The sequence below is a fragment of the Dermacentor andersoni genome, chromosome 10 (assembly GCF_023375885.2).
Source record: "Dermacentor andersoni chromosome 10, qqDerAnde1_hic_scaffold, whole genome shotgun sequence".
Classification (NCBI taxonomy): Eukaryota; Metazoa; Arthropoda; class Arachnida; order Ixodida; family Ixodidae; genus Dermacentor; species Dermacentor andersoni.
Genome location: NC_092823.1, coordinates 101,531,378 through 101,555,556, shown reverse-complemented (window position 1 = coordinate 101,555,556; position 24,179 = coordinate 101,531,378). Strand labels below are relative to the sequence as shown.

The 24,179-nt window shown below is 46.0% G+C and overlaps 1 long non-coding RNA gene across 1 annotated transcript in view; it reads left to right on the top strand.

Moving 5' to 3' along the window:
* The window catches only part of LOC126544523 (uncharacterized), a 28,537-nt gene extending 4,757 nt beyond the window's left edge, over nucleotides 1-23,780 (top strand). Inside the window, exons 2-3 of the long non-coding RNA XR_011890609.1 lie at nucleotides 13,742-13,871; nucleotides 16,927-23,780. This is a non-coding gene — a long non-coding RNA (uncharacterized lncRNA). The remainder of the gene's footprint in view (nucleotides 1-13,741; nucleotides 13,872-16,926) is intronic.
* The last annotated feature ends 399 nt before the right edge of the window (nucleotides 23,781-24,179 follow it).

The window sequence follows — 24,179 nt, the reverse complement described above, 5'->3', positions numbered from 1 at the left end:
TCCTCGGCAGTGCCACTAGATGGCGCAGCATGTCCAGAAAGAAACGAGAGAGAGGAGCCCGGTTGACGCATGACGCTGATCAACTCTTTTCACCTGCGTGGTTGCTCAGTGGCTTTGGCGTTACGCTGCTAAGCACGAGGTCGCGGGATCAAATCCTCACAGGTACGGCCGCATTTCGATGGTGGTGAAATGCAAAAAAAAAAAACTGAAGTCATTCTACTCTGTGAAAGTTGATGACCAGCCAAACTCTTATAAAAAATAGATTATGGGATTTTACGTGCCAAAAACCCTTTCTGATTATGAGGCACGCCGTAGTGGGTGGCTCCGGAAATTTGGACCCCCTCGGGTTCTTTAACATGCACCTAAATCTAAGTACACGGGTCTTTTCGCATTTCACCCCCATCGCCATGCGGCCGCCGTGGCCGGGATTCAATCCCGCGACCTCGTGCTTATCAGCCCAACGCCATAGCCACTAAGCAGCCACGGCGGGTAGCCAAATTGTAGCACATCACACATGGTCAGACAAGGGTACATGTGTTGATTTTCATCACTTGGGAATAGTATGAACGATAGCTTTGTGATTACTACGATATACACTGATTGGTTCGGTCATAACTTTAGGCAGATCCTTGGCCAATGTTAAATATATACCCCACCATTGTTGAGTAGTTGGGTGACTTGAATTGGTGTGGCACTTCAAACCAAACACTTCTAGCACAAACTGAGTAAACCATTTCTTGTCTGGTTTTGAAATTACCTCATCGAAGTCTCCGACGATAATGACAGGGGTATACACTGTCATCACGGCTAACCCATGCAAAGTGCGTGGTCATGAACTTCTCGATATCACACTTGGGTGTGCCTCGAGATGTATGCCCAGTGGATAACACAATACCGCGTTTCGTTTGCACGGCACAGACATCACCACAATCGATGGCACTGTCCTCTTGCGAGTCAAGGGTGTAAGGTTGTAGCCCATACATTTTGCCGTCTGCATATATGGCAACGCCTTTTGCTCGCGAGTCCATGCGCTGTTCACAAGCGATTACACTATATCCATCGACTTGAAACAACGCATTTTCAATTATTTATTTTATTTATTATTATTATTTATCATAGCGAAGCTGTATAACTCTACCGTGCAAGGACATTTTTGTGTCGTTGTAAGCAAAAAAACTTCCCATACGTGGGCCGATCTCGAAGATAGTGCTATACCGGGCCGACTCACGGCTGAGATACAGTTCTCCATTAAGGGGCCCACATACACAGCTTCACTGGTCATCCTTCTTCACAGAGTGGAAGGGCACTGAGTTTTTATTATTAGGGCCGGAGTGCTTGAAGCCCGCTTCACCTCCACTGCGAACGAAGTTCCCGCGCATACCAGGGCGCCCCTCGCGGCGGCGCGCGCGGAACCGGCAGGATACGACCGGCCCGCTTGCGTTCGGAAAGCCTGTCTGCGCTCTGTTTCGCGCGTAGCTGTTGCCTTTTCTGAGCAATGGCGAAGTGCAACACGAGCTGTTGCGTAGTGGGCTGCAACAGCACGTACACCAACTCACGAGGAACAAAGTTTTACAGGTTTCCAAGCCGACCGTATGAAGCAGAACGGCGTCAACACTGGATAGCGCTCCTCCGACGGCATACACTCTAAGAAGAAAAGGAGGAAATGGGGTATTGAGGTTACTCCTTTAGGGGAGCAACTGATCTGCCACAACCATTCCTCCCTTTAGGGGGTAAGTGCGAGGGGATGAACTGTTACTCCGCATGCCGTTACTCCTCCGAGGACTAACAGTTGCTCTTTTCCAATGCTCCTCAAAGGAGTAACGGTCATTATTTCCGATGCTCCGCAAAGGTGTAATTAATGAAATAAGGCATTTATACGCTAATAAAAAAGATTACTGAGCTGAAAAAAAAAAGAAAAAAAAGTGCCTGATAGTAGGATTCGAACTCACGTCCTCGCGCTCCCATGTTAGCTACTCTAACCACTGCACCACGGCAGATTGCTTGAAGGGGATAGGAAATTGAGACATGTTAAGCATTGGAACGCAGGTGCGGCAATGTAAAAGCGACTCGGCATTTTGTGTATGCTGCTCGGGGAGAGTGTAACGTTGAGTGTACTTGCAACCATAAGCGAGTGCGAAAAGAAATATGCCCGATTATTCTTAGGGTGCTTTAAACTGAGGCACTACACGATGTAAACGTGTAGCGAGCTCAAACGGGGTACCTAAGACGACAGAGACGGACAATTGCTCTGTCGCTTAGTGTGTCCCGTTTGAGCTACACATCGCTTCAGCCAAGTTCGTAATCTCCTTGGAACGGAAGGAAATTAGGTACTATTGACCAGCAAAATCTGGCAGTCTATCAATGACTTGCGCGTTTAATGTGTATCGCTCACTTATGGGGTGCGCACGAAGGGCATGGCTCTTCACATTCCAACTTTAAATTTCACGCAATTTTCTCACGAAGAGGCAAAGTGCTGCTTTGCATGTAGTTGAATGGACAGTGCACGAACTTCGAACTATTCACGATTTATAGACAATACAGTTTTTGCCGCATCACTGCACGACACGGACGAAAACAGCGGAGCGCATGGGGAGTAACTGTTGCCGTTCGTCCTCCCGTTGCTCTCTTTCCGACCAGGGACTAAACACTTACTCTCCAAAATTTGCACGCGGCACGCACATCCATGCACTTACTCCCTTGAGGGACGAAAGCGCCCTTTTTGGGACGAACTGCGCAGTTACTCCCGCTTTCCCCGGAATTCTTCTTAGAGTGTAAGCTGTTTTATGTTCCGGGGTTATGCCAAGCGCGTTAACGCTGAATTCTTTGCTTTTACAGCAATGATCGCAGCAACGGGACACCTGCAGTGCGTACCAGGATATGCAGCAAACAAAGTAGTTTGTTCCCACACTGTACTGCAGTAAAGCAGTGGAACTATTTCCCAATCCTCTCCCATTCAAAGAGCGCTATAGGGCTTGCTGAGAGATTTGAGGAGGGGTTGCAGCTCTTTGAGCTGGCATACACCCTTCTGCGCCCAGCATATCAACTAAGGGGCAGTTGAGATCAAAATTTTTGACGGCGTGGTTTATTGGAACCTCCTTTGCACGCACTGGAAAATCGCAACATAAAGGTATCGCACTTCCAGTAACTCGGGCGAAAATATTTTCCCAGCGTAATCTAACACAACTGGTAAGCTCCTCCCTTTTTTTGTGTTTGGGGAGAGCAACGTTAGAATACTTCGGGTAGGTCTTACGAGTCGTTCGTACGCCCCACGTTCTTGGATGAGATGTTTTGGATTCGTATTTGCCGTCCTGTATGTACAGGGAAACTACCGCGGCGTCCTTGCACTTCCCTGCGATGCCAGCACGGCAATCGCAGCTCCCCGCTAGGATTTGTCTGCTGTCGCCGATCTTCAAGAATCAATGTCGCCTATAATTTCATGCGTCCACACCGTAGATTATATAACGAAGTAACTTACGCTGAGCTTCACGCATGTCGCTGGTGCGTTATTTTTCGTTTGCGGAATACACCTAGCAGTCACTTCCGATCAGTGCGAGTTCAACACTTCCCTCACGTCATAGACGTGCCCGACTTCAATTCGACGACTTCCTTTCTGTAAATTCTTTTCACGGAAAAAGCTGTGGAGATATTGTAATTCCCGAAACCCGGCTAAAGTTAATATCGGCACGCTGTTTCGCGCCATCGCTACCGTTTGACAGGGCGCCAAACACGCAGCGCGGGCTGCTGAGGCCGTGAGTCATCCTACCGCATTCGCGCAACTATTCGTCAGATGGCGCTAGGGGTCGGAAAGACAGGGCGCCGCCTAGCACTTGCAACGTGCCCATTACGCTATCTTCGGGATTGTCCCACGCTCAGCTTTTTTATTTTTGATGCACAAACACGAAACATGCATGGAACCCTAGCCACATACAGCTTCGCTGTAAAATGCCTCCCGATCCTTGGGATATTTACGCCGGAACCTCCGTAAGACGCCGGCAAATGTCCGCAAATTAGCCTAACATTAGTTCGCCCTAAACTTGAATTTGCTTCTTCAATATGTAATGCGGGGAGCATTACATTTATTTAACTACTATGCTAGGATCAGTTCAGAATAGAGCCGCTTGATTCATTTCACAAAAGTACAACTGGAACGAAAGTATAACGCAAATTAAGAAGTCTATTTGAACACTCGTGGTGATGGGGCACTTATATTGCTGTTTCACAAGTACGTGCACGTACTGAGTCCATCCCCAATAGCATTGCAAGTTTCTCCATTCACCTCGCGAAGATTGCATAATCATCTTTCTTTCACGCGCATCTACGGCAAAACAGACGCTTTTAACTCATCTGCGCTTCCACGTGTCATCCGCTTGGGGAACGACCTTACCGATATCCTGGTAGCTGAAGCTAACAAAGAAAAATTTCTTCCACAAGCTTTCATGAAATATAAAGGAAATTAGTCTTTTAGTTATTCGAGGACACCACGTGCCCCTCGAGTGACTCATAGGAATAGGGAGAAAACAGGAGCAAACTAATTTTTTGAAGTGGTCAGAATTAAGCCGAAACGTTAGAGTTCTGCCGCACATCGCAACCCGTTGCACTTAATATGAATTTAACACTTCATGTAAATGTATATACGCGAAGTACTGCCGAGGCACTTGCAAACATTGAAGATTACGGCAATATAGTGCTTTCGAGCGCTCGCTGAAGGAAGTTTGTAAAAAGGCAGTAATCTATATGCATATTTAACTTGCCATGTACGTAGATAAGATTTTCCCTAGTTAAATTTGGTCCCGCTGGCCGGTATATCTTTTTTTTTTCAGGACATGGGTAAATTCTCTGCCGTTCGGAAAATGCACTTATAAAGCTCCAAAGTGTGTGAATACATAATTTACTACAGAAACCACATTTAACCCACGCGCTTTGAACTTTGCATACACATCCTCTATACCCTGCTCGTTATTTCAATGAAATATATAGCAAAAAAAATGGCTGCTTTAGTTCACCAATGATACCGCGGACGTCTCGTATTACGCAAGGGAATGCTGAGAAAACGTGAGTTCAGTGATTATTATCTTTTCGTTTTGTTTCATTTCATAGGTGCTGCAGAAACGAGGTTCATGCCGGAGGGGCAAAAATAAGCAAAGGAAAACGATGAACAGTACATTTGCACAACAAAGCGCAAATGCACTTGTCACAGAGCCAAGCTGTTCCAGCCATTAATGGTGCACGGAAAAACAGTATATAAATGCACGTAAATCTTCATTAAAGGAAGTGATGACCACGCTCGAATTATTTCGTCAAATCGGGAAGTTTGTAAAATCGAGAAAAAATTTTGCGGTCCTTCGAAACCTAAAATTGCAATGTAGCGACACGCAAAAGCTGCCACGACACCATACTAGCCGCTAATCCCGCCATCTGTTGCCAAGTGATGAAATAACCAAAGCGACCACCGCTGCCCCTACCGTTTAGTCAGCAGTTCCGCGCATGGCCGTGTCGTGGCGCCTCGTCAAAATAAGCTAGGGCCGCGACTAAGGCGCCTAGATGTTTTAACGTGTTAGCTGTAGAGTGCACGTTCGAGGAAAGACATGTCTGTGTCAAAATTAGAAAGAAATCGCCGTCTTTTTAAGTCATTTATCTCAGAAAAATACTTTGTTAAATGGAGTTCGGCCAGCTCCTTCATCACAGCAATAGTAGTATCGAGGGGCTTTAGTCTACGCCTGCACCCATCCGTCTAAACACCCAGCTCGCCTTTGGTTACCGGAATACCGAACGCGCTCGGCGCTGCGACAGAAAGCTCGCAACGCACGCTGCTTCGATAGCTCTCGCTTGGCATCGGCTGCCATGCGGCTGGCGGAGAGGGAGCGGCTTCGCGTGCTGGCTCGAAGACAGCCGGAAATAGACCGCACGATGTCCCATCATGACAGAGTCAGTAAAGGCGAAGGTTAGCCCCGATCACTCGGCGAACGAGTTGAGGAGAAAGTGCATGGCTATGGCGGAGGGTAACTTTTAATCTTCCGTAGCCTTCTTAATATGAGACGTTTCACACAAATTGGGGTGCGAATGATTTATTGTAGCTGTACGCTACGCGTCTACAAAATTTGTTCGAACTGTTTTAGGTACCCTTTAAGGAAGTGATCAAGAGAAACAGTACATAGGAATCTACTATTTCTTTGAGCAATGCTTCCGTTTCGTGCGGGCTCTCCGTAGAGCCGTGAATAACAATGTTAGACCACCTGCTTCGATCCTCAAGGTCCGCCACTTCCTTAGTCTGGAAGCTAAAGGAATAATCTGACAACCTGAGTGATGGCTGCATTTAGTTGGGCTGATCAGGCATAGCTGAGGATTCAGGAAGATTTCGTTCAAATTGCAAAAGCATACGTTGCGATTCTCTGACAGCTTCCTCAGTTTGTACAAGTGCAGTATTAGAGCTCAGCTCTTCGGCGCATTTTTCATGTGGCGAGTGTTAACGTAACCGAGCGAACGAGCACAGCGAAGGATGAAAGCAAACACGGAGCGCAGCGGAGGATAAAAAAAAAGAGACGAGAGCGAGGAGAGCGCTAGGAGAAAAGCGGAGGAGGAGGGTATGGCGAAAGCATGAGAAGGAAAGCGCAGCGCAGGTCGTGAGGGGCTTTGCATTGATGACGGCTACGAGATGGCGCCAGAGTAGCGCGCGTCATCTGTATGGAAACAAAGTTCTGCATGAACGGAGATTTTCTGTGCCAGACGCTAACCGCGCCCACGCATCACCCGAGCGCTTCCCCTATCGATCTCCCGGTTATCGAGGCAGTCGTGCCACACTTCACTCCGTTTGCAACGTGCAGCACGAATCAGATTGTCCACGCCAGCCAATATATCGCGAAATGAAAACACGTATACAGCTGTGCTCAAATTTCGCATTATGGAGTATCGAAATCAGCGGTGATTTTTTTTTCTTTAGTTATAGCATTTCATCAACGAGGGTAGCTTGTAGATCACCAGTGCTCACACCCATAAAACACCCCACCACACGGCAATGGAAGGCAGCGCTGTCCAGCTCCGACTCGACGGACCAGCTCAACCTGATCAACCGAGCGAGATAGGCGGCTGCTATACTTGAGCGGACCACCCACTGCGTATCGGATGAGCCACCTACGCTGGCGTGCTCTTTTATTTAATGTTTATACTCTCTCTCCATCTAGTAACTGTTCAAAAACTTCTGAGTGGGTTCTGGATTTAGCTCTACGCCGCCCCACAGTAGAAGTTTACAGACATTAAAACACTTGTACGCTATATAAAGACACTGTGCGGGGCACGCCAGGACCACAGTGCAACGACCGTCACTACGGAATGAACTGCAATGATAACTGACCTGCACAATGCAGGGGAAAAAAAAGAACGTTTGGTTGCCGTCATTACCTGCTTCCATAGTCATGGAGTTTCCATGCAAAGCTCACGCACGACGAAATGTTGTGAACAAAGTACGATTGCCCCGTACTACTGGTCGAACACTTGAAATCTCGAGTATTTTTCGTTTTTCTAAACTCAAAGGGATTACACATTGTCCCTGAAGCTGTCCAGTACTAAGCGCGTAACGTGATCCAAATGCCAAAGCCAGTGTCACCTCCTCAGTGTGATGAGCAATTTTCTTCATACACATTCGCCTGTAAACGACTTGTCTTTGCATGTGCTCATAGAGGGATGCTAGCGAGTTCTGCCGTACTTTTTTTACACTGTTCCCATACATTCTAAGATCTACCGACTGGCTCAACGTCGCATCCTTTACCGATTTACGCTTTTGGTTTTTCATATATGTATTTATATGGATACTTACAGATATATGTATATTTTTAAGGATATATCTGTCCTTTATTGTGGCCTCCGAGAGTAGCGTTCTCTTCGGTCCAATTGTAGTGACTATAACGAAGTCCCAACCGAGCTGACAGGAGTATTCAAAGTTCGGCGGCATGGCAAGGCTTCAGAGATGTCTAACTACCCCTCGCACTGATATAACTCTAGTTGCCTAATAAGTGATGTGGAAAACCCGATATCCTTGACGTATTTTCGATTCCACCAATCGTTTCTGCCTTATGCAACCAGATACAAGCATAGCCTTCGAGATTTGTATTATTATCGAGAGATTGTTATCATTGGGGCACGGATTTCTTATGAGAGTTCGAAAGCATGGTGTCTGTGATACGCTCTCGCTACACAATTGCTTCTGGCGTATACAGATAGAAAAATCATGACCTTCCCTGCCAGTTTGTTACCCAGAGAAAGCCGTCGCTGGGTGTGGATTTGGACACCACACAATTTGAAGGTCATTGCTGCATATTGTTGGTAATCTCGGAGGCGTCACAGCTATGAGCTTAAAAGCTTCAATGCATGGCCGAACGGCGGCGCCACCAGTCGGCAGTCGCGAGAACGTTATTCGCGATTCGCGCTTTGAACAGTGTTGGTTCCGCGTGTTGCACGAAACTCGAAGTAATCGTGGAGCGAATTGGTAAGTGATCGTTTAATTGTACCTTTGAGCTCGTGTCAGTAAGTTTGGACGTGCCTATCTTCATCAAGTGAAGCAGCGGCGTTTGTTCATTCAGCCCGAATTTAGGAACCTAGAATTCTTTTGTCACTCGAACGCTTGTGCAAAACTTAATGCGAGCTTCTACCGTGACAGCGAATGCATGCCTCTGGTTTATGAGCACGTCATGAACAAAGAGCAAGTACTTCCTGAAGCTGCCTGGTGCATTAGAAGGTTTCTTCATTGGAAATTTGCTAACGTGCAGACGGTAAGCGTGCAGCCGTCATTGTTTCACCACTGTTGTGTATTGAACACCTGAGTGCTGGCGACTTGCCACATTTCGCATGACGATCTTGCGCGCGACAGCGAAAAGCGACGCGATGGAGTTGGCTGTCGCGTTCGCTTGTGCCTAGAAGACGTACCGCATGCGAGCGACGATTTTGAGCGACGTCTCCCCGCTGTTGCCGGTATGAGGGTAGCAATATAGGCGCCGAAACTAGCGTGACGCGTGCTTTATTAATTTAAAATGATGTACTTTACTGTAGAAAGCAGCATAAAATATTTCTGAGGATCTTGCAGTAGGTTCTTAAGGCTAAACGTCATGAGCGTGAATTTGTGCGCTACAGCGACGAGCGACGGCTTCGAGCGATGGATTGGACCGTCGCTTGAATAGATCGCTCGCTCTTGTCGCGCGATCGCTCGGTTCTGCAAATCTAGAATTCGTCGCTCGTCGCCCGGAAGTGATATGAGCGACACAGCCAATAGCGCGAAGCTGGAAGTGGATTTACGTCACTCAAGTACTACCGATTGCGGACTACTTCCTGCGTGTACCTTAGTAAATTTCTATATGATGTCACGGTGGTATGGCGCGCCTTGCATGTGCTAGTTTGATTCTTACCGTAAGGGTAGACAACGTCAAACGAGAAGCCTTCACGTCGACAAACTGCCGAAACAGTGGTTCTGAGCATGATGGCGTCGCCATGTGGACCACAAAAGCACGGTACCTTTTTCTCGCGATTGCACGATCTCAAGACGGCCTGCCACATAATTATATCGTGGTTTTTGGCACGTAAGAAACCAGAAATAGAAAACGCACGGGCACTTAGATTTTGGGGCACGTTAAAGAACATCGCGCTGTCATCGAAATTATACCGGTGTCCGCCACTACGGCGTGCCTCAATATCCTATTGTGGTTTTGGCACGTACAGCCCCATAATCCAATTCAAGTTTAATACTTCTGCCATGGCGGGCGACAAACCTTGCATCGGCGACAAACCTTGTGATTGCATCCCATGCTCACGGCCACGGCGGCGGTCCGTTTGCAGAACAGTTCAGACAACAGCAACAGAGGCTGTCATAGATAGGCTTTCGCCTATCGCAGTTTAGGTTAGCGAAGTGCCCATAGATTTTTGATTCACTGTGAAGGCGCGGATATATATATATATACACGTGTGTGTCTGTTTGTAACCTGGCATCTCGAGCGTGCGAGGCAGGCGGCCGGCAAAGTCGGGTACCTCACGCCGGCGATGTCATGGTTGCCGAAAATTTGCTATCTGCACCGTTCGGTACGCTGAAGTGGCCCGCAGAAGTGCGGCGATCAGCTCTGTCAGATGTTGCCGCTGCCCATGCACATAAGCGCTTTCTTTTCATTACGTTCAACATCAACTTGCTTTCCGTTTGCTATGGTTCTTTCATGCAGGATCTTGGTGCCTATTGGACTAGCTGCATAACTGTTATTGGGTAGTCCCACCACTTCGGTATGGGATCGGTATAAATTTTAGGTTTCTACAAACTCCACTTTCTAAAGCCATAGTTGTGTGTTTGGTACAGTTCCACGACAGGTTTTTGGCTGTCCCGTTGGGATGCTTCCACGGTGTTAGTGGTTTCTGTACCAATTTCTATCAAACACTGTAGAATGCATTTGGCAGTCCTGATCTGCCTATGTTGCCATCGTGCTTGACAAAGCCTGCTCATACCAAGCAACAAACGAAGCATGACCGATGTTTTTCAAAAATTTGTAGCATTGACTCAAAGTAGTCTTTATTCAGTATAGTAGTCGAGAAAACTGCTGCCTTTGTGCTTATGTATGCAATGGCATTTCATTGTGAGTGTTTGAAGTTAAAGAAAAACGAGATTGCTTTTCCTTCACTCGCCCCATTTGTTGCTATAGTGCATTCCACAATCTGAATGTCATAAAGAAAGGTACGTTAAAGATCTTGTCTCCTCCAGTGACCCATTGGCTTTGTAAAGAAGTTGGAACTGCTCTTCTCTCGCCAAAATTTTTACAGTTAAGGCTACTTTCCCCAGGATTGTGTCCGTGTGTTAACGCAACACTATCACAACACACTTCCACAGCTGGCTGGCTCGTTGGCCCCCCCCCGTTGGCGCTACCGCGCTCATGCCAGTGCTCCCGCGTTCGTCGTCGTCATTAATAATTCATGAATAAACACGAAGGCATAACCAATTTTAAAGCGAAGGTGTTAAAAGCCCCTCTTCAGGTCGGCCACACAGCAAATTTCATTTATACGCAGGTGGTGGTTACGTGTCCTCTAGGAAGCGTTCTCCCGCAAAATTTTTTTCAAATCGGCTCAATAATAGCCAAGATAGAAATATTTCAGGAGGCAAGCTCCACTGCCAAGCGCGACACTGTTCACTTGCGCCGTCTAGGTTCCGCAAGCGAAATCCCTTCCGTGTTCTCCCAAACCGGACCTCGATGATCGCGTGACCCATACGTCACGGGCCCTACCTTCAATCTTTTTCACCTGGCTTTTTTGCGGCTTGGCGCACTTCCGCTGACAGCGTTGCGCGCGAGCTGTTGTGACTGTCTCGTTTCGCGTAGAGCACGATTTTGCGCGCTGTGCACGAAGACACCTGACTAATGGTAGGTCAGTGCTACACAAATACTGAGGCAGACACAAGCTGATCACAGGGCATGATTCCGCGCTGGAACACGGTAGAAAATGACATAGTTTCAGTGTCTGCGGCAAGCAGACGAAACGAAAGTGCATCTCTCTTGCTGTGGTGCGAAGTAAAACAGAAACACGCATTAATTTTGCTTGTGTGTTTTATTATTTCTGTAAGCTTTAAGTTCTGTAAGCTTTAGTTCAAGGCGCCTCTGCAGCTTTTTTCCGCCCTTCGACTCAAGTACGGCGGATCTTTGAAATACCTCATCCAACTGCGGCAACAACTGCTGAGCTAGCAGCGATTAATGTTGCACTGAAATACGTGCAAGAGGAGTTAACTACATCGAAGATTATGATCTTTACAGACTCCTGCGCTGCTCTTAACAGGTTACAAAGCAGTGAGATTGATTGTCCACTTGTGCGCAGCATTACTGACTCTGCGAGCAAAATTTAATCACGTGAGGTATCTCTCGTTGCTCAATGGATACCTTCCCACGTAGTAATCGCCGGAAATGAAGAGGCTGATCGGCTCGCTTCAACTTGCGCTCATCACAACTGTGACTGCCCAAAAATTTTGTGCAAGCTTGATGATGCTCGTCTGCTGATCGTCGCCACCTACTCAATCAGCATTCAGACCAGCGCATCGCAAATGGAACGTTCCCACCCCGTGTTCGTGGTCGAGGCTTGCCTCGACGCGCTAGAGCACAGTTACTCAAGCTGAGGGCGGGCTGTGAGAACATGCACGAAAGTTTATACAGACAAGGACGTGTGGCGAGTCCATCGTGTACGTCTTGTGGTCGCTGCGAGACACTTCAGCATCTTCAGCATTTGAGTGTCCCACTCTCAGTGTGCAGCGCATGTTTCCTAGTGAGAGACTATCATCTCCTTGGCCTGCGGTGTACGACACTCCACGAATGTTTATACCCCAGTTGTGCGTCTAAACGTCACCAGGCTCATCGCGCTCTACTTACGTTTCTAGAGTTAATTAACTTAGGTTCACGTTTGTAGCGTCGAAACTATTTTATTCAAAATACTGTAGTAGCGTGACGTTCAGTGACCGGCCCTACTGTGTGTCATCTGTACTGTGTGTTCTACTTTATTATTTAGATTTGTCCTTTTGCTCTTCCTTTCCTCTTTCCTTCCCTCCTCCTTATCTTCCATTTCTGTGTTGCTGTCACGTCCCTTCTAAAGAGTAGGCAGGCGTTGTGCCCCTTCCGGTGGCAGTTGCCAGCCTACTCCTCGCTTTCCCTTTCCTGTTAATTTTATATATGTGTTCAAAACATATAACAATAATCAGCTTTAGTTCGTATATTTAAGCAACATATACAAAGAACAGATACTTGCTTGAATATTTCTCGGAAGTCGCATATCACCGCGAGGGACGTCACAGCACAAACTCGCGTACGTAGGTGCACTAGCATGTGTGCGTCATCCTCCAGTTTGGAGCGCGCCGGCTGCCAAGAGAAGAGAAAATGGCATTAGGTTTCAAATTTCAGATCTTTCCGGGGCGCGTACCGATGTAATACTTTGCAGACACGATCGTTATTGCGCATTGTATGATCTGTGCTTGTCACCTCAAAAGGGCCAGACATACCTGGTGAGGGCCTTTTAAGGGCTAGGACCCCTAGGATCGTGTCCGTGTGTAGACGCAAAAGTCCTCATACGTGGGCCGATCTCGAAGATAGTGCCGCGCCGGGCCGACCTGCGGCTGAGGTGAAGCAGGCGTTAAGCACTCCCCATACATGGGCCGATCCCGAAGATGGTGCAATGCCGGGCCGACCCGCGGCAGAGGTGAAACAGAGGTTATGCACTCTCCACATGTGGTCCGATCCCAAAGATAGTGCAGTGCCGTGCCTACCGGCAGCGGAGGTGCAGTTTGCCATAAAGGGGCCCAGATACACAGCTTCGATGGTCATCCTTCACAGAGAGGAAGGGCACTGAGTTTTTTGTCTTTATAATGTTTCCTAGCAGGTGGTTTTCATGCTGCATCACTTGCACCATGGCACACATAATTTGAATTTGCCTTTTAGTCGGCACTAACCAGAAAAAGCTGCAGAATTGCTGCTGTGAAATTTGTATGACATCTTCATCAAGTAGTCCTGCGGTTGTTGTGCCTGGCTTGGTAGCTAGCTAACTGAGGAACACCATTGCACTGACGCTGGGTTCTAAGCCAGCTGGCCCTTCAGTGTTGATCTATTAGCTCTACAATCCTGTGTTCATCGTAGTTTCACCGGGTTCTAATGTGGACCTACATCATCTTCAATTTGTAATCGCTGCACTAAAAACCTAAATATGAACGTAGCAATGTGCTTGACCATTTTATTAACCTTCCTCTTTTTTTCAGCTCCCACCCCCAGTCTTGGTCATCTTCCTTATCTTCATGGAGTCTCCACTTGGCCTGATCTGAGCGCTTCACAGCACTTCACAGCACTAACAACTTCACTGGAAAAAGGTGGAAGAGAAGACATCAAAATGTAAGGCTGTTGGACTGTATCTAATACTGAAAATACAGATCAATAAGCAATAAAGGAAGGAAGCTTTACTAAAATCAATGAAAAAAAATATAGAGAAGCAAATAGCAAATAATTACTGAGAGTAGAATGAATCTAAACTACAAATGAAAAGAAAACCAACATTAAATTGGGTGGGCTTGTTAAGGAATTGTCAGCAGTATACAAGTTAACAATGCAAGCCATAAATTTGAAGAATAAGTATGGGCAGAACAGGAGGAGGCAGTGGGAGAACTGCAGAACAGACCAAGATGCTTTAGGATTAGCAAGCACATAGACAATACACCATTTGTAATTGCACAGCCTATACAAATTGCAGGAGCAGAGAATAGACCTCCATAGTTAGCTTTTCTAAACATAAGTGGTGTGTGTGACAATATAAATGGAAATATGGTGGAACATATTACGAAAGTCTGGGGAAGAACAATGCTAACAAAGGCAATATAGGAGAATAATGAAGTGAAGGTAGCATGAGAATGCTTCCCTAGTGGGCAGATAGTTAACATTCAGAAAAGCTTGAGCCGTGGTTCCTACTATCGCCTTGGCTCTTTATGGTATAGAAGGTAAGCTTGGAAAGGAGCTTAGGGTCAAGTAAGTTAGATTACAATTTCTCTTATAAGCATGATGACGTGGAATTGGAGCAACATCTTCCAGATTTTTTGTATACTAGTGACATTGTTTGGTTCGTGGAGTCTGATATATTCATATTCTGGCAGATATTTGTAAAGAAGAGGTGGAACAAGGAATTAGGTTCAGTGAACAGAAATTGGACTTCGTGGTGTTTAAGGGAGCCTGTGATCAGATAGTTGCCATAGTGGGAAATGAAACACAAAGGTTTCGTGAATATACATACCTAGTAGCATAAGTTGGACAGGAAAAAGTGCGTTGAAAAACATGAACAAGTATTGAAAGAAAGAAGTAACAGATATGCTGAATAATGAAACAGTGCTGTGTAGGTGCAGGTACGAGGAAGTGCCAAGTGTATAGAAACAAGTTATTGTTCGTGGGCTTGCGTGTGGAAACTCAACTTGCGGTTTAAATCTGCATTGCAAGCATGAACAATTAAAGGGTTATGTGGAGGCTACCTTTCGGGGTGCATAGAACTGCAAATGTGGCTGTATAAGAAGGCATGGGCTGGGCATAATGGACAGGCACATTGTTGAAACCAGAATTGGAACTTAATAAAAAAGCAAAACTTGAAATCAACAGGTACTGTCGTACAGCAACTGAAAGGGCAGTGCACTGCTCTTGAAAGCCACATTAATATGACTGAAACATGCCTTATTAAAAAAAATTTGCTGATGGTGATGCGCATGTGGAAAAAGCATGGAAGTGATTGAACATACTTTGATGGGACATGTATAGTGGTATACGTCCAGAGGTAAATGAGGTCCTGGTTACTATGCCTGAGGCATCGGGCTTATTGGATTATAGAGGAAAGGTAAATTAATCTTCAATGCAGAATAGTGAATGGTTGCCAGATTATTTGTGGCATAAGGGAAGGGAATACACAGAATGAAAACACATAAGTTCTTATAGGGTAAGAAATTTCTATCAGGTTCCATGATTTGTTAACACAAACCATGAGTCATACGGGCCACTTATAAGTACATAAGAAAAGTAAAGATAATGAGCTTGTAGCATCAGCCGTTGTCCTGCTTCAAAGGGATGCTGCTAATATCTATCCATCCATCCATGTACCTGCCCCCACTGGCACCTTTGTGTGAAGCCAAGTTGTGTGATGAATGGCACTGGAGCAAAAAGACGCGTTTATTACAAGACAGATGAAACACAGAGGAAGAAAAATGATGTGAGCTGTAACTTGCCACACTAAGAAAACGACTGAGGTTATAGTTGCATCATTCAGTCCTTTTATTAGCGAAGCATCTAACAGTCCTCAGCTTTTCAGGGTGGCATTATGTTTGGCTGCTTAATAATTGGATTCGCATCATATGTTACTCAAGAGTTCTGGGTTGGTTAGCTGAGAAAGTGAAAAATGCCCGACACCTTGCTCTGGAACTATGCCCTTGGCTGTCATTTTACAGCTGCAAGTTACAACCTGTTTCAATTTTCTTCCAGTCTGTTTCTGCAGTAAACATATATGTCCTTTAGTAAACACCAACTAGGCCCAGAATAAGTTCTTATATTGTAGGTAAGCTCCCAGTTCTAGGAAGTTTTGTTTGTAGATCATTTTATCTCATGCTTTGTTTTGAATTTCGTTATAATGGAATAATTCTGAATCTGGAAAAATTGGCTAGACTAACCCCTGAGTCAATCCTTTGACAACTCTCATCTATAATGAACCAATTGTCAGTCATAAGCATATGCTTATAGAATATACTTAATCATTTAATGTTTTGCTGTCCAATGCTATGCAGCCGTTGGACCACCCTTTGGTCCACAGAGTATCAAATTCTCGGAGTTGGAAGTACTGTTTGCATGCATCACATAAGGAGCATAATGTTCAGCATAACACCACGACAGGATGTTGCATGGGTAAGTGCAGGTATAATGTAAGATACAACCTGCTCATTGGCTAAGGTGTCATGCTGCTGAGCCCAAGGTCACAGGTTCGATAGTGAGCTACTGCAGCCACTTCACGATGAGAATGTAGTATAAAAACATTTGTGCACCGCACTTCGGGCACGCATTAAAGAAGTTCAAGCAGTCAAAATTAAACCCGAGCTCTACATTGCAGCATCCCTCATGAACCTCTGTGCTGTTCAGGGATGTTAAACCCCATAATTTGCTTTTCTGTTAGCTGATGTGTGTGAAGCACTTTTTGCCATAAAATATTTGTTGCGAGTATGGTATGTGGTGCCTTTTACCCCTGCCCCATTGCAGGGTAGAAAAATGGAAGCTCGCAACTTGTTACCCTCCCTTGCTTTTCTCTCTAGTTGCAAGTAAGCTCCTGTTCAGTTGCTGTAATTCTTTTTGTCATACCTTGCTGTGCTTATTTCCTTCAGTAAAAGAGGCATAGCTTTTGCTTACTGAATGCTCCTGTTGCCTTCTTTTTCAGAAGTGAGGGATGCCATGACGCACCAAGATCCAATGCAAAGTCTGTATCAAGGAATCCTGAACAGGTCTCTCAAATACAATCTGTGCCTTCGTGACAACTGTTGAAAGTGAATGCCGTCTACTTTTCAAGCCACCGAAAAGTGTATGATCAAGTTCATTGCCTTTGCAACATGCACCTCAGGTTCCATGCATATTTATAAGCACCTTTGGAGTACATCATCCCGTTGTCTTCTGAAGGACGGTGACACTACAAAAGTCTGTCGATGACTGAATCCGATTGTGACATTGATGAGCACTACATTGTGATGTAGACAAAGACACCAGCACTGTGAATGTTCAATTATAGTGGACTTTATGAGCATAGACAGCAGATTCCAGTGGTGCTTATGTAAGTATGCTGTAGTTCCATAAAAAAAGAGCTGCTCGAACATTTAACATGGGAAAGCAGAGTATCCTGAGAAGATTGATCAGGCTCAATCTGATTGAAAGAACGTAGTAACGACGTAAGAACTTTTTGAAAAAAGGACTCTAAGGAATAGAAAACTGCTCTTCACTGTGTGATATAAAGAACAATTTTGCGCTCGAAAAGCAGCATAGTTATAAATTTTAACAAGCTTCATAAAAAAAAATTCTTCAATTCACTTATGACTAATCATTCGTTAAAATATCGTCCTGACACTGTGGACCACATTTCTACTAACCAGATGCTGGCTATGGCTCTGGGAAATATGCACCTTGAATGTATAATACCAATCTTTGCCGAAAGGAGTGAAAACTTGCAAGACCCACGGCTTGGGCGTATCTTCGAAAGGCAAAGTAAACTCCAAGAGCATTGTTTCAAACCGGTGTGTTTCAGTCATTGTCCTCAAGGGATCATGGACAATGATCTTCAACCAGAAACACAGTGTAATCAAGAATGGCCGCTTGCACTGGTCAACATTATGGAATGTTCCGAAGCAGATGACAATTTGAATGCAGAACATTGTTTGCCTGCACTTCATCCACAATCGAACATTCCATTTCTCTCACCGACCTTTTCATCAGAACCCTCACCATCTGAATGTGAGCGGCATTCGCCAAGTATAAATGTTGAAAATTGCAGTGGCTCCAAGTTGCAGTGCAGTTCTAACCATGGAGGGCAGGTTAATCCATTTGGCACAGAAAAGGAGTCGCTTGAAAACGGTCGTGCTGATCCACCATCCTACGAGGTTGCCGAGTTTCGCGAGGTCAGTCCTATTCGTGGCACACATCTGCACAAGTGTCAAAATAATAGGCCTGCAAATAGCACTGTACTTGACATTGGACATATTCATGGAACACAGTATAGCAGCAACAGTGTCATGTCTTGGCAGAGTCGTCTCGATATTACCTTTTCTAGTGAGACAGGGCGAAGCTACCCATCTGAACGAAATATGTGGCCTGGGCGCATAATACCTCTTAATCCTGTGACTGAAGAGAGACTGCAAGACCCCCGAATTGCACCTCCTGTGTTCCGCAGTACTTGTGTTGGGCAGTTTACCTTGCGACCGGATGACTTTCAAAGCAGTCAGCACAAGTACGTTGCCTTTGGCAGTGATAGAATGACCAGAATTTCATCAGCAGACAACAGAGTAGCTGACTTGGTCGACACCTCTGGTCGTCAGTCTGACGGAACTTCTGGAGCTACCCCTGCAGGAAACCATGTGAAAGATGTTTTTAATGTCAAGTGTGAATCGCAGGAAATTGGCACAGTGATGAAAGACAACAAGAACGAGTGCGTGCCTTCGCAGGCCCAAATTGAACAATGGTTAGCTGCAAACCGAAAGCTGTGGGACCGCAGTTTCATTCAGTCGCCGGAGGCACCATCAGAGCAGCTGCAGTCAGTTTATTCTCCAAGCTCTGTATTGTCACCACTATTCTCGCCGGATGTCCTCTTGTCACCGTCGTCAGTGTCATCTCCGATAAGAAGGCAGCCAACAATGCAAGTGACTCATTCTGAAAGCGACAAACAAACGCCAGCTAAGCAAGAAAGCAAGCAAGTGCTGTCCAAGCAGAAAAGTCAAGCAGACCCTCCTGAGCAAAGCAATGAACCAGCACCAGCAGGACCAGAGCCGTCCCAAGCACTCCATCAAAGATGCGACTCCGGGAGCTTTGCTTATTGGCCTCCAGTGGCCTACTGGTTTCCACTGCAACCATTGTGGCCGCAAATGTCATCAGCACAAAAATCATGTGTGACTGCAACGCATCCCCCAATGCGATCTGAAGCACCATCATCGGGACCTCGTTTTGCAGCAGAAGCTCCCACAATGGCCCAATCAGCAAAACCTGTGGTGCAATCGCTGTCCTTGCTGGCACCGAACATGCCGCCGCACCCTTCAGTTTTCATGCCAGCAACTCGGCAAGTAGAAGTTGTACCACAGTACCCACGGTGTTATCCAGCGCCGCCTCCATTTGTACCACCATCACAAGAACAGGTGCCCCTTGTAACATCAGTGCCTCATCAGCTGCCAGAAGAACGTGAGTTTTCATTTCTGCCTACCGAGCCGCAAGTGCATTCTGCATATTCACAGTCACCGGCTTATTACGAACCTGCTTCGATTGCGCCACCAGCATTACAGGCACTAGCAGTGCCACAAACCTTGGGAACAGAAAGTACACACTCACAAATGCAGCCAGAAGTAGACATGCCAATGCGAACACTAGTGCAGCAACCATTTGAATATTCATATGAACATGCACAAATGTTGCCCAAAGCTGGATCAGAGTTCAAGCCACAAGCTTTTCCACAAGAACGGCCCTTGGAATGTCAACAAACGCAGACTCAATCAGATTCACAACTTGAACCATCATTGACACCACAAGGCAGCCATTCATCTGAGTGTCGACAAAGTGAAGCACAGACAGAGGGAGAACTTGATGCAGAGGCACTACAGTGGCAAGAAATTTCATATGTACAGAAAGATGGGACACTTGAAGTTCTATATGTGCAAAATGAGACACAAGCTGGCGCACTAGAAGAATCACCTGAAGACTTGCAAGACATGCTAGAAGACTCACAAATGCAGTCAGAGGCAGACATGCCAGTGGGAACACTAGCGCAGCAACCAGTTGAAGCTGGGGCACTAGAAGATTCAGCTGGAGACTCGCAAGACAAACTAGAAGACTCGCAAATGCAGTCGGAAGCAGACATGCCAATGGGATCACTGGCACAGCAACCAGTTGAACATTCATGTAGAGATGTACAAGTGTTGCCAGAAGCTGGATCGGAGTTTAAGCCACGAGCTCCTCTACTAGAACTGCCCTTAGAATATCAACAAATGCAGGCTCAATCAGATTCACTACGTGAACCATCAGTGCCACCACAAGGCAGCCATTCATCTGAGTGTCCACAAAGTGAAGCACAGATGGAGGGAGAAGTTGTGGCTGAGGCGCTAGAGTGGCAAGAAATTTCATATGTACAGAAAGATGGGACACTTGAAGTTCTGTATGTGCCAAATGGGACACAAGCTGGGGCACTAGAAGATTCAGCTGGAGACTCTCAAGACATACTAGAAGACTCTGAAATGCAGTCAGAAGCAAACATGCCAATGGGAACACTGGCACAGCAACCAGTTGAAAAATCATATCAAGATGTACAAACGTCGCCAGAAGCTGGATCGGAATTCAAGCCACGAGCTCCTCTACTAGAACTGCCTTTAGAATATCAACACATGCAGGTTCAATCAGATTCACTACTTGAACCATCATTGCCGCCACAAGGCAGCCATTCATCTGAGTGTCCACAAAGGGAAGCACAGATGGAGGGAGAACTTATGGCAGAGGCACTACAGTGGCAAGAACTTTCATATGAACAGCAAGGTGGGATACTCGAAGTTCCATATGTGCAATATGGTACACAAGCTGGAGCACTAGAAGATTGGCCTCAAGAAGAACCTTACGGTTATTCAGTAACAGAATGGCAAGAAGAATATTCATATGAACAACCATATTGGCAACCGAACACTGAATCGTGGCTTGAAGAACTAGCTCCACCACAGTATTCAGAAATGCAACTTCCTGCAGAGTCACACCCTGCTGCTTTAGTGCGGCAACTAGAAATTTTTTCAGAACATCCTGAAAGGCCACCACAAATTGAGTCAGGGTTTGATCAACAAGTGCCACCTCAATTATGTTCATTTTGCCATCTGCAAACACAGCCAGGAGAGTTTCAAGTAGCCCCGTTGCAAGAAACACTTCAACACACTTGCACACATATGCATCCACAAGCTGCTGCACTTTCTGCAACACCGGTACCTTGGACAGACGGACCACTGTTCACATATCCCAACATGCATCAGAGTCCAAAGTCAGCAGCTGCTCCGACAACGCCATCCTTGGGAGCACATCCATTCATGCACATGCATCCACAACTAGACTCAACCCATGGGTGTGTGACATCCTTAGGAGAACCTCGCTTCCTACAGCCTGCTATGCAGATGCAAGGAGAGGTGGTGCAGTCGTCAGTACAGCTTTCATGTGCAGTGCCAACGCAACCTTTCCTACAGCAGCCAGTTTCAACATCAGCAGCCCCTTTTTTACAACTGTGCTCAGGAATGCAGCAAGTACAATGTGGGCCTACGCAGTTGATGTATCCTGTTCCAACAGTGGAACTGCCAAAACAGCACATGCCATCAACACCGTTAACTCCACTTTGCACTGGACTCGTAGCTGCCCCTCAAAGTTCTGCACCCTGGCCGCTTCCTGCGATGCATTGCCTGAATCAGCAATGTGCATCGCATGAAACTTCTCCGGCTGTGGCTCTTTTACCAGGTACAACAAGACCATCGACCAGAGCGGTCCCCTCTTCGACGACCTTTCAGTTACCATTGCCAGCTTCGCATCCATCACTTGAAGTAGTGCCTATGCCACCGTTGCCAACTTCCCCGCCACCCAGCAAACCACCTCCACCGTCAATGCCTCCACCGCCAGTGTCACCACCACCTGAACGGCCTCCACCACCATCTCCAACACCGCCTCCACCACCGGCTCCATCACCACCACTAAACTCCCAAAGGTGCAGAAAACCCCCGCCGCCATTTTCTCCGCCACCTCCGACTCCACTACGGCTGTCTGAATCACCACGTTCTTCATCACTACGCCAGTCAAAGCGGTGTGAGAAAAGTTACTCCAAGAGTTCATCACCCTCGCGTTCGCCACATTCCAGGTACCCCATATGGGCGCCGAGTTATAAGAGGTCCTACTGCACAGAAAACAAGGGTCGCAGGCACTCAACAAAGTCCTTCAAGACTTCTAGAACCACCTGGTGACTGCCTGTGCAGGTTAGTTAACCAACACATCTGAATGGTGCTCTCAAGACGCAGCATCATTGTGGGACCTGGTCCGTTCTCACTATGAGCAGTGGCATTGTCTTAATTTGTGACGAAAGCATTTGCTAAAATTTCTCTCTTTAGTTCTGTGCACCTTCCAATACTTAGTTGAAAGGACAGGGCACTATGATTGAAAGTTATTTGTTAACAAATACTTGGCTTTCTAGCTTCGTTATTGAAACAGTTATTGGCAGAGCCATTCAGCTTCTGTTATACACTGTATGCGTGCCGTTCCTTTTCTTCAAGGCACAAAATTGCAAGTGCCCTATCACAAAGCTGTATACTTTGTGCATGCTACTCCTCAACAATGGCGCAATAGTCTTCCAATGATTTTCTTAATCCGCAAATCATTTTGATAACATTTTACATTTTTCGATGCAAGCCACATCAGCGAACTGCAGTCATATTGCAAAGGTGGAAGGTGCTGCCTTTACATAGAATATCAGTTTACATGTGTGTCAGTTTACTCACTTGACCAATTTCTCTGTGGGATCAGAACAGCGATGTTAGCATATTGTGGTTTTTCACCTTGGCACCATTCCTAATTGATGCAGTGTTCTAGTAGGCTGATGTTAAAGCCTAGTCGAGTCAGATTTTGCTAATGAGACTGCCAGAGTAACAAATGCCGAACCTTATCTTCCTTGTGTCGTCATTACGTCATTGACTGTACTTGAAGAGAGGCTTTTAATAGGGACCTCCTGTTCCTGCTTATGTGTGTGTGCGCTTGTTTTCTTAACTGCCATTTTTACATAGGTTAAGTGAACTTTGATAAAAGCAGATGGCAGTAGGTTTTTTCTATTCATTACTACCTTACAGAAGGTATTGTTTTGTGTGGTGGTTTTTGCTCAAGAGGGGAGAGTTCGAGAGCAGGAATACCTAATGAGAACTTTGGGTCTTGAAGTACTTGTTTCTCAGTTATTCTTTTACGTTGATGGCTATTTATATGGGTATAGTCACTTTTCGCCCAAGTGTGTTCCATAGTATCTGACAGTGGCTGTGATCTATTATTGTGATAATGTAACCATAGACCAGCACTGCTGTTTTAAAATGGGCTACATAAACGAAAAATGTGTAAAATCTAGTCACTGTTTTCATAGATGCTGTGATCCTTAATGTGTTTTAACAAATGTTGTTTATGGAACACCGAGAATGCCCATTGAAGCAATGCTCTGAACGAGTGCCTGTGTATACAACTGTACCGACCAACCGCAGATAGATGTTGAAAAGGTGGACGTCGCTGTATTAATGTGTAGTCAAGTTGATTGCTAGTAAGGTTCGCTGGTTGTACTGCACTAATTTTTAACATCATGCTTTGGTCTGAACAGCCTAAAATTGCTGCTTGTGTGTTCTGCCTTTCATTGTGTGTAATCATGCATATGTTCCATCATTGTTTACCGGTTGTCAGTCTCTACCTTCTGGAAGAACTGTTTTGTACTCTTTGTTTCGCCCACGCTCTTGCGAAAAGCAACGCAGAATATTTTTGCAATAAAAAATTCTTCCTTTGTTTGTATCTGCAAGTGTTCAGAACAAGGTTGTAGGTTCCACAGTGCTGGCAGCTGCGAGCTAATTTTGGAAAGGTGGGTTAAGATAATGCCCTTGTGCTAGGAAGTGAGTGCAAGAATACTTGATAGGGCATACCAACATTATTTCTTGAGGGCCCCCGTTATCTATATATGGTCAAAGTCACATGGGCTTCCTCTATCATTGTCCAGGCGAGCCTAGCACCAAAATTAGTCGCTCTTCATTTCTTTCACTGTGATAGCTATTATATGGGTGCCCGAGGCGAATTTCTGCGGTAGTTTTTGACGTCGACGTGATCCGTGTAGAGTCCAAGTGCGATAACGCCGCGGTGTCCTGTGGGTGTGAGTCGGGAAGGATGGTGGCTCGATCTCACGAGCGCAAAGGAGGA